At 40.5% G+C, this 8,588-nt stretch overlaps 2 non-coding genes across 2 annotated transcripts; both read left to right on the top strand.

Annotated features, from left to right (window-relative positions):
- The first annotated feature begins 2,549 nt into the window (after positions 1-2,549).
- Positions 2,550-2,621, top strand: Trnai-aau (transfer RNA isoleucine (anticodon AAU)). The gene has a single exon. It is a non-coding gene; the product is annotated as a tRNA-Ile (tRNA).
- Positions 2,622-4,908: 2,287 nt separating this feature from the next.
- On the top strand, positions 4,909-4,980 carry Trnai-aau (transfer RNA isoleucine (anticodon AAU)). The gene has a single exon. It is a non-coding gene; the product is annotated as a tRNA-Ile (tRNA).
- The last annotated feature ends 3,608 nt before the right edge of the window (positions 4,981-8,588 follow it).

Genomic DNA, 8,588 nt, shown 5'->3' with positions numbered 1-8,588 from the left:
TCCTGAAAATACACTTATTTTACACATTGATATATTTGTGTTTGTGTTAGAGTGAAGCACTATGTAACATATGCAGACCTGTGCATTTTCTTCTCATTATAAATGATGAAATCCTACATGAACAGACGGTGTTCTGATGCAATCGTCATTGATAGAGACATGTGTTGTAGCAAAAGGTAGGTGAAGGGAGAGCAGAGTGGCGCAGTGGAAGCGTGCTGGGCCCATAACCCAGAGGTCTTTGGATCGTAACCACGCTCTGCTAACTACAACATTTTCTTTGTTTTCACGTTTGCAAATAAAACCATTCGGATGTTGTCTAGGCTTCACTATTAGAACATCCTGAAAATACACTTATTTTACACATTGATATATTTGTGTTTGTGTTAGAGTGAAGCACTATGTAACATATGCAGACCTGTGCATTTTCTTCTCATTATAAATGATCCAATCCTACATGAACAGACGGTGTTCTGATGCAATCGTCATTGATAGAGACATGTGTTGTAGCAAAAGGTAGGTGAAGGGAGAGCAGAGTGGCGCAGTGGAAGCGTGCTGGGCCCATAACCCAGAAGTCCGTGGATCGAAACCACGCTCTGCTAACTACAACTTTTTCTTCGTTTTCAAGTTTGCAAATAAAACCATTCGGATGTTGTCTAGGCTTCACTATTAGAACATCCTGAAAATACACTTATTTTACACATTGATATATTTGTGTTTGTGTTAGAGCGAAGCACTATGTAACATATGCAGACCTGTGCATTTTCTTCTCATTATAAATGATGAAATCCTACATGAACAGACGGTGTTCTGATGCAATCGTCATTGATAGAGACATGTGTTGTAGCAAAAGGTAGGTGAAGGGAGAGCAGAGTGGCGCAGTGGAAGCGTGCTGGGCCCATAACCCAGAGGTCCGTGGATCGAAACCACGCTCTGCTAACTACAACTTTTTCTTCGTTTTCAAGTTTGCAAATAAAACCATTCAGTTGTTGTCTAGGCTTCACTTTTAGAACATCCTGAAAATACACTTATTTTACACATTGATATATTTGTGTTGGTGTTAGAGCGAAGCACTATGTAACATATGCAGACCTGTGCATTTTCTTCTCATTATAAATGATGAAATCCTACATGAACAGACGTTGTTCTGATGCAATCGTCATTGATAGAGACATGTGTTGTAGCAAAAGGTAGGTGAATGGAGAGCAGAGTGGCGCAGTGGAAGCGTGCTGGGCCCATAACCCAGAGGTCCGTGGATCGAAACCACGCTCTGCTAAATATAACTTTTTCTTCGTTTTCACGTTTGCAAATAAAACCATTCAGTTGTTGTCTACGCTTCACTATTAGAACATCCTGAAAATACACTTATTTTACACATTGATATATTTGTGTTTGTGTTAGAGCGAAGCACTATGTAACATATGCAGACCTGTGCATTTTCTTCTCATTATAAATGATGAAATCCTACATGAACAGACGGTGTTCTGATGCAATCGTCATTGATAGAGACATGTGTTGTAGCAAAAGGTAGGTGAAGGGAGAGCAGAGTGGCGCAGTGGAAGCGTGCTGGGCCCATAACCCAGAGGTCTTTGGATCGAAACCACGCTCTGCTAACTACAACATTTTCTTTGTTTTCACGTTTGCAAATAAAACCATTCCGATGTTGTCTAGGCTTCACTATTAGAACATCCTGAAAATACACTTATTTTACACATTGATATATTTGTGTTTGTGTTAGAGCGAAGCACTATGTAACATATGCAGACCTGTGCATTTTCTTCTCATTATAAATGATCCAATCCTACATGAACAGACGGTGTTCTGATGCAATCGTCATTGATAGAGACATGTGTTGTAGCAAAAGGTAGGTGAAGGGAGAGCAGAGTGGCGCAGTGGAAGCGTGCTGGGCCCATAACCCAGAAGTCCGTGGATCGAAACCACGCTCTGCTAACTACAACTTTTTCTTCGTTTTCAAGTTTCCAAATAAAACCATTCGGATCTTGTCTAGTCTTCACTATTAGAACATCCTGAAAATACACTTATTTTACACATTGATATATTTGTGTTTGTGTTAGAGCGAAGCACTATGTAACATATGCAGACCTGTGCATTTTCTTCTCATTATAAATGATCAAATCCTACATGAACAGACGGTGTTCTGATGCAATCGTCATTGATAGAGACATGTGTTGTAGCAAAAGGTAGGTGAAGGGAGAGCAGAGTGGCGCAGTGGAAGCGTGCTGGGCCCATAACCCAGAGGTCCGTGGATCGAAACCACGCTCTGCTAACTACAACTTTTTCTTCGTTTTCAAGTTTGCAAATAAAACCATTCAGTTGTTGTCTAGGCTTCACTTTTAGAACATCCTGAAAATACACTTATTTTACACATTGATATATTTGTGTTTGTGTTAGAGCGAAGCACTATGTAACATATGCAGACCTGTGCATTTTCTTCTCATTATAAATGATGAAATCCTACATGAACAGACGTTGTTCTGATGCAATCGTCATTGATAGAGACATGTGTTGTAGCAAAAGGTAGGTGAAGGGAGAGCAGAGTGGCGCAGTGGAAGCGTGCTGGGCCAATAACCCAGAGGTCCGTGGATCGAAACCACGCTCTGCTAACTACAACTTTTTCTTCTTTTCCAAGTTTGCAAATAAAACCATTCGGATGTTGTCTAGGCTTCAGTATTAGAACATCCTGAAAATACACTTATTTTACACATTGATATATTTGTGTTTGTGTTAGAGTGAAGCACTATGTAACATATGCAAACCTGTGCATTTTCTTCTCATTATAAATGATGAAATCCTACATGAACAGACGGTGTTCTGATGCAATCGTCATTGATAGAGACATGTGTTGTAGCAAAAGGTAGGTGAAGGGAGAGCAGAGTGGCGCAGTGGAAGCGTGCTGGGCCCATAACCCAGAGGTCTTTGGATCGAAACCACGCTCTGCTAACTACAACATTTTCTTTGTTTTCAAGCTTGCAAATAAAACCATTCGGATGTTGTCTAGGCTTCACTATTAGAACATCCTGAAAATACACTTATTTTACACATTGATATATTTGTGTTGGTGTTAGAGCGAAGCACTATGTAACATATGCAGACCTGTGCATTTTCTTCTCATTATAAATGATCCAATCCTACATGAACAGACGGTGTTCTGATGCAATCGTCATTGATAGAGACATGTGTTGTAGCAAAAGGTAGGTGAAGGGAGAGCAGAGTGGCGCAGTGGAAGCGTGCTGGGCCCATAACCCAGAGGTCCGAAGATCGAAACCACACTCTGCTAACTACAACTTTTTCTTCGTTTTCAAGTTTGCAAATAAAACCATTCAGTTGTTGTCTAGGCTTCACTTTTAGAACATCCTGAAAATACACTTATTTTACACATTGATATATTTGTGTTGGTGTTAGAGCGAAGCACTATGTAACATATGCAGACCTGTGCATTTTCTTCTCATTATAAATGATGAAATCCTACATGAACAGACGTTGTTCTGATGCAATCGTCATTGATAGAGACATGTGTTGTAGCAAAAGGTAGGTGAAGGGAGAGCAGAGTGGCGCAGTGGAAGCGTGCTGGGCCCATAACCCAGAGGTCCGTGGATCGAAACCACGCTCTGCTAACTACAACTTTTTCTTCTTTTCCAAGTTTGCAAATAAAACCATTCGGATGTTGTCTAGGCTTCAGTATTAGAACATCCTGAAAATACACTTATTTTACACATTGATATATTTGTGTTTGTGTTAGAGTGAAGCACTATCTAACACATGCAGACCTGTGCATTTTCTTCTCATTATAAATGATCAAATCCTACATGAACAGACGGTGTTCTGATGCAATCGTCATTGATAGAGACATGTGTTGTAGCAAAAGGTAGGTGAAGGGAGAGCAGAGTGGCGCAGTGGAAGCGTGCTGGGCCCATAACCCAGAGGTCCGTGGATCGAAACCACGCTCTACTAAATATAACTTTTTCTTCGTTTTCACGTTTGCAAATAAAACCATTCAGTTGTTGTCTACGCTTCACTATTAGAACATCCTGAAAATACACTTATTTTACACATTGATATATTTGTGTTTGTGTTAGAGCGAAGCACTATGTAACATATGCAGACCTGTGCATTTTCTTCTCATTATAAATGATGAAATCCTACATGAACAGACGGTGTTCTGATGCAATCGTCATTGATAGAGACATGTGTTGTAGCAAAAGGTAGGTGAAGGGAGAGCAGAGTGGCGCAGTGGAAGCGTGCTGGGCCCATAACCCAGAGGTCTTTGGATCGAAACCACGCTCTGCTAACTACAACATTTTCTTTGTTTTCACGTTTGCAAATAAAACCATTCGGATGTTGTCTAGGCTTCACTTTTAGAACATCCTGAAAATACACTTATTTTACACATTGATATATTTGTGTTGGTGTTAGAGCGAAGCACTATGTAACATATGCAGACCTGTGCATTTTCTTCTCATTATAAATGATCAAATCCTACATGAACAGACGGTGTTCTGATGAAATCGTCATTGACAGAGACATGTGTTGTAGCAAAAGGTAGGTGAAGGGAGAGGAGAGTGGCGCAGTGGAAGCGTGCTGGGCCCATAACCCAGAGGTCCGTGGATCGAAACCACGCTCTGCTAACTACAACTTTTTCTTCGTTTTCAAGTTTGCAAATAAAACCATTCAGTTGTTGTCTAGGCTTCACTTTTAGAACATCCTGAAAATACACTTATTTTACACATTGATATATTTGTGTTGGTGTTAGAGCGAAGCACTATGTAACATATGCAGACCTGTGCATTTTCTTCTCATTATAAATGATGAAATCCTACATGAACAGACGTTGTTCTGATGCAATCGTCATTGATAGAGACATGTGTTGTAGCAAAAGGTAGGTGAAGGGAGAGCAGAGTGGCGCAGTGGAAGCGTGCTGGGCCAATAACCCAGAGGTCCGTGGATCGAAACCACGCTCTGCTAACTACAACTTTTTCTTCTTTTCCAAGTTTGCAAATAAAACCATTCGGATGTTGTCTAGGCTTCAGTATTAGAACATCCTGAAAATACACTTATTTTACACATTGATATATTTGTGTTTGTGTTAGAGTGAAGCACTATGTAACATATGCAGACCTGTGCATTTTCTTCTCATTATAAATGATGAAATCCTACATGAACAGACGGTGTTCTGATGCAATCGTCATTGATAGAGACATGTGTTGTAGCAAAAGGTAGGTGAAGGGAGAGCAGAGTGGCGCAGTGGAAGCGTGCTGGGCCCATAACCCAGAGGTCTTTGGATCGAAACCACGCTCTGCTAACTACAACATTTTCTTTGTTTTCAAGCTTGCAAATAAAACCATTCGGATGTTGTCTAGGCTTCACTATTAGAACATCCTGAAAATACACTTATTTTACACATTGATATATTTGTGTTGGTGTTAGAGCGAAGCACTATGTAACATATGCAGACCTGTGCATTTTCTTCTCATTATAAATGATCCAATCCTACATGAACAGACGGTGTTCTGATGCAATCGTCATTGATAGAGACATGTGTTGTAGCAAAAGGTAGGTGAAGGGAGAGCAGAGTGGCGCAGTGGAAGCGTGCTGGGCCCATAACCCAGAGGTCCGTGGATCGAAACCACGCTCTGCTAACTACAACTTTTTCTTCGTTTTCAAGTTTGCAAATAAAACCATTCAGTTGTTGTCTAGGCTTCACTTTTAGAACATCCTGAAAATACACTTATTTTACACATTGATATATTTGTGTTGGTGTTAGAGCGAAGCACTATGTAACATATGCAGACCTGTGCATTTTCTTCTCATTATAAATGATGAAATCCTACATGAACAGACGTTGTTCTGATGCAATCGTCATTGATAGAGACATGTGTTGTAGCAAAAGGTAGGTGAAGGGAGAGCAGAGTGGCGCAGTGGAAGCGTGCTGGGCCCATAACCCAGAGGTCCGTGGATCGAAACCACGCTCTGCTAACTACAACTTTTTCTTCTTTTCCAAGTTTGCAAATAAAACCATTCGGATGTTGTCTAGGCTTCAGTATTAGAACATCCTGAAAATACACTTATTTTACACATTGATATCTTTGTGTTTGTGTTAGAGTGAAGCACTATCTAACACATGCAGACCTGTGCATTTTCTTCTCATTATAAATGATCAAATCCTACATGAACAGACGGTGTTCTGATGCAATCGTCATTGATAGAGACATGTGTTGTAGCAAAAGGTAGGTGAAGGGAGAGCAGAGTGGCGCAGTGGAAGCGTGCTGGGCCCATAACCCAGAGGTCCGTGGATCGAAACCACGCTCTACTAAATATAACTTTTTCTTCGTTTTCAAGTTTCCAAATAAAACCATTCGGATGTTGTCTAGGCTTCACTATTAGAACATCCTGAAAATACACTTATTTTACACATTGATATATTTGTGTTGGTGTTAGAGCGAAGCACTATGTAACATATGCAGACCTGTGCATTTTCTTCTCATTATAAATGATCCAATCCTACATGAACAGACGGTGTTCTGATGCAATCGTCATTGATAGAGACATGTGTTGTAGCAAAAGGTAGGTGAAGGGAGAGCAGAGTGGCGCAGTGGAAGCGTGCTGGGCCCATAACCCAGAAGTCCGTGGATCGAAACCACGCTCTGCTAACTACAACTTTTTCTTCGTTTTCAAGTTTGCAAATAAAACCATTCGGATGTTGTCTAGGCTTCACTATTAGAACATCCTGAAAATACACTTATTTTACACATTGATATATTTGTGTTTGTGTTAGAGCGAAGCACTATGTAACATATGCAGACCTGTGCATTTTCTTCTCATTATAAATGATCAAATCCTACATGAACAGACGGTGTTCTGATGCAATCGTCATTGACAGAGACATGTGTTGTAGGAAAAGGTAGGTGAAGGGAGAGGAGAGTGGCGCAGTGGAAGCGTGCTGGGCCCATAACCCAGAGGTCCGTGGATCGAAACCACGCTCTGCTAACTACAACTTTTTCTTCGTTTTCAAGTTTGCAAATAAAACCATTCAGTTGTTGTCTAGGCTTCACTTTTAGAACATCCTGAAAATACACTTATTTTACACATTGATATATTTGTGTTGGTGTTAGAGCGAAGCACTATGTAACATATGCAGACCTGTGCATTTTCTTCTCATTATAAATGATGAAATCCTACATGAACAGACGTTGTTCTGATGCAATCGTCATTGATAGAGACATGTGTTGTAGCAAAAGGTAGGTGAAGGGAGAGCAGAGTGGCGCAGTGGAAGCGTGCTGGGCCCATAACCCAGAGGTCCGTGGATCGAAACCACGCTCTGCTAACTACAACTTTTTCTTCGTTTCCAAGTTTGCAAATAAAACCATTCGGATGTTGTCTAGGCTTCAGTATTAGAACATCCTGAAAATACACTTATTTTACACATTGATATCTTTGTGTTTGTGTTAGAGTGAAGCACTATGTAACATATGCAGACCTGTGCATTTTCTTCTCATTATAAATGATGAAATCCTACATGAACAGACGGTGTTCTGATGCAATCGTCATTGATAGAGACATGTGTTGTAGCAAAAGGTAGGTGAAGGGAGAGCAGAGTGGCGCAGTGGAAGCGTGCTGGGCCCATAACCCAGAGGTCTTTGGATCGAAACCACGCTCTGCTAACTACAACATTTTCTTTGTTTTCACGTTTGCAAATAAAACCATTCGGATGTTGTCTAGGCTTCACTATTAGAACATCCTGAAAATACACTTATTTTACACATTGATATATTTGTGTTGGTGTTAGAGCGAAGCACTATGTAACATATGCAGACCTGTGCATTTTCTTCTCATTATAAATGATGAAATCCTACATGAACAGACGGTGTTCTGATGCAATCGTCATTGATAGAGACATGTGTTGTAGCAAAAGGTAGGTGAAGGGAGAGCAGAGTGGCGCAGTGGAAGCGTGCTGGGCCCATAACCCAGAAGTCCGTGGATCGAAACCACGCTCTGCTAACTACAACTTTTTCTTCGTTTTCAAGTTTCCAAATAAAACCATTCGGATGTTGTCTAGGCTTCACTATTAGAACATCCTGAAAATACACTTATTTTACACATTGATATATTTGTGTTGGTGTTAGAGCGAAGCACTATGTAACATATGCAGACCTGTGCATTTTCTTCTCATTATAAATGATCCAATCCTACATGAACAGACGGTGTTCTGATGCAATCGTCATTGATAGAGACATGTGTTGTAGCAAAAGGTAGGTGAAGGGAGAGCAGAGTGGCGCAGTGGAAGCGTGCTGGGCCCATAACCCAGAGGTCCGTGGATCGAAACCACGCTCTGCTAACTACAACTTTTTCTTCGTTTTCAAGTTTGGAAATAAAACCATTCAGTTGTTGTCTACGCTTCACTTTTAGAACATCCTGAAAATACACTTATTTTACACATTGATATATTTGTGTTGGTGTTAGAGCGAAGCACTATGTAACATATGCAGACCTGTGCATTTTCTTCTCATTATAAGTGATGAAATCCTACATGAACAGATGTTGTTCTGATGCAATCGTCATTGATAGAGACATGT

This window comes from Haliotis asinina, chromosome 2 (assembly GCF_037392515.1).
Source record: "Haliotis asinina isolate JCU_RB_2024 chromosome 2, JCU_Hal_asi_v2, whole genome shotgun sequence".
Taxonomy (NCBI): Eukaryota; Metazoa; Mollusca; class Gastropoda; order Lepetellida; family Haliotidae; genus Haliotis; species Haliotis asinina.
Note: the sequence above shows the minus strand (reverse complement) of the source record. Positions and strands in the feature narration are given on the sequence as shown.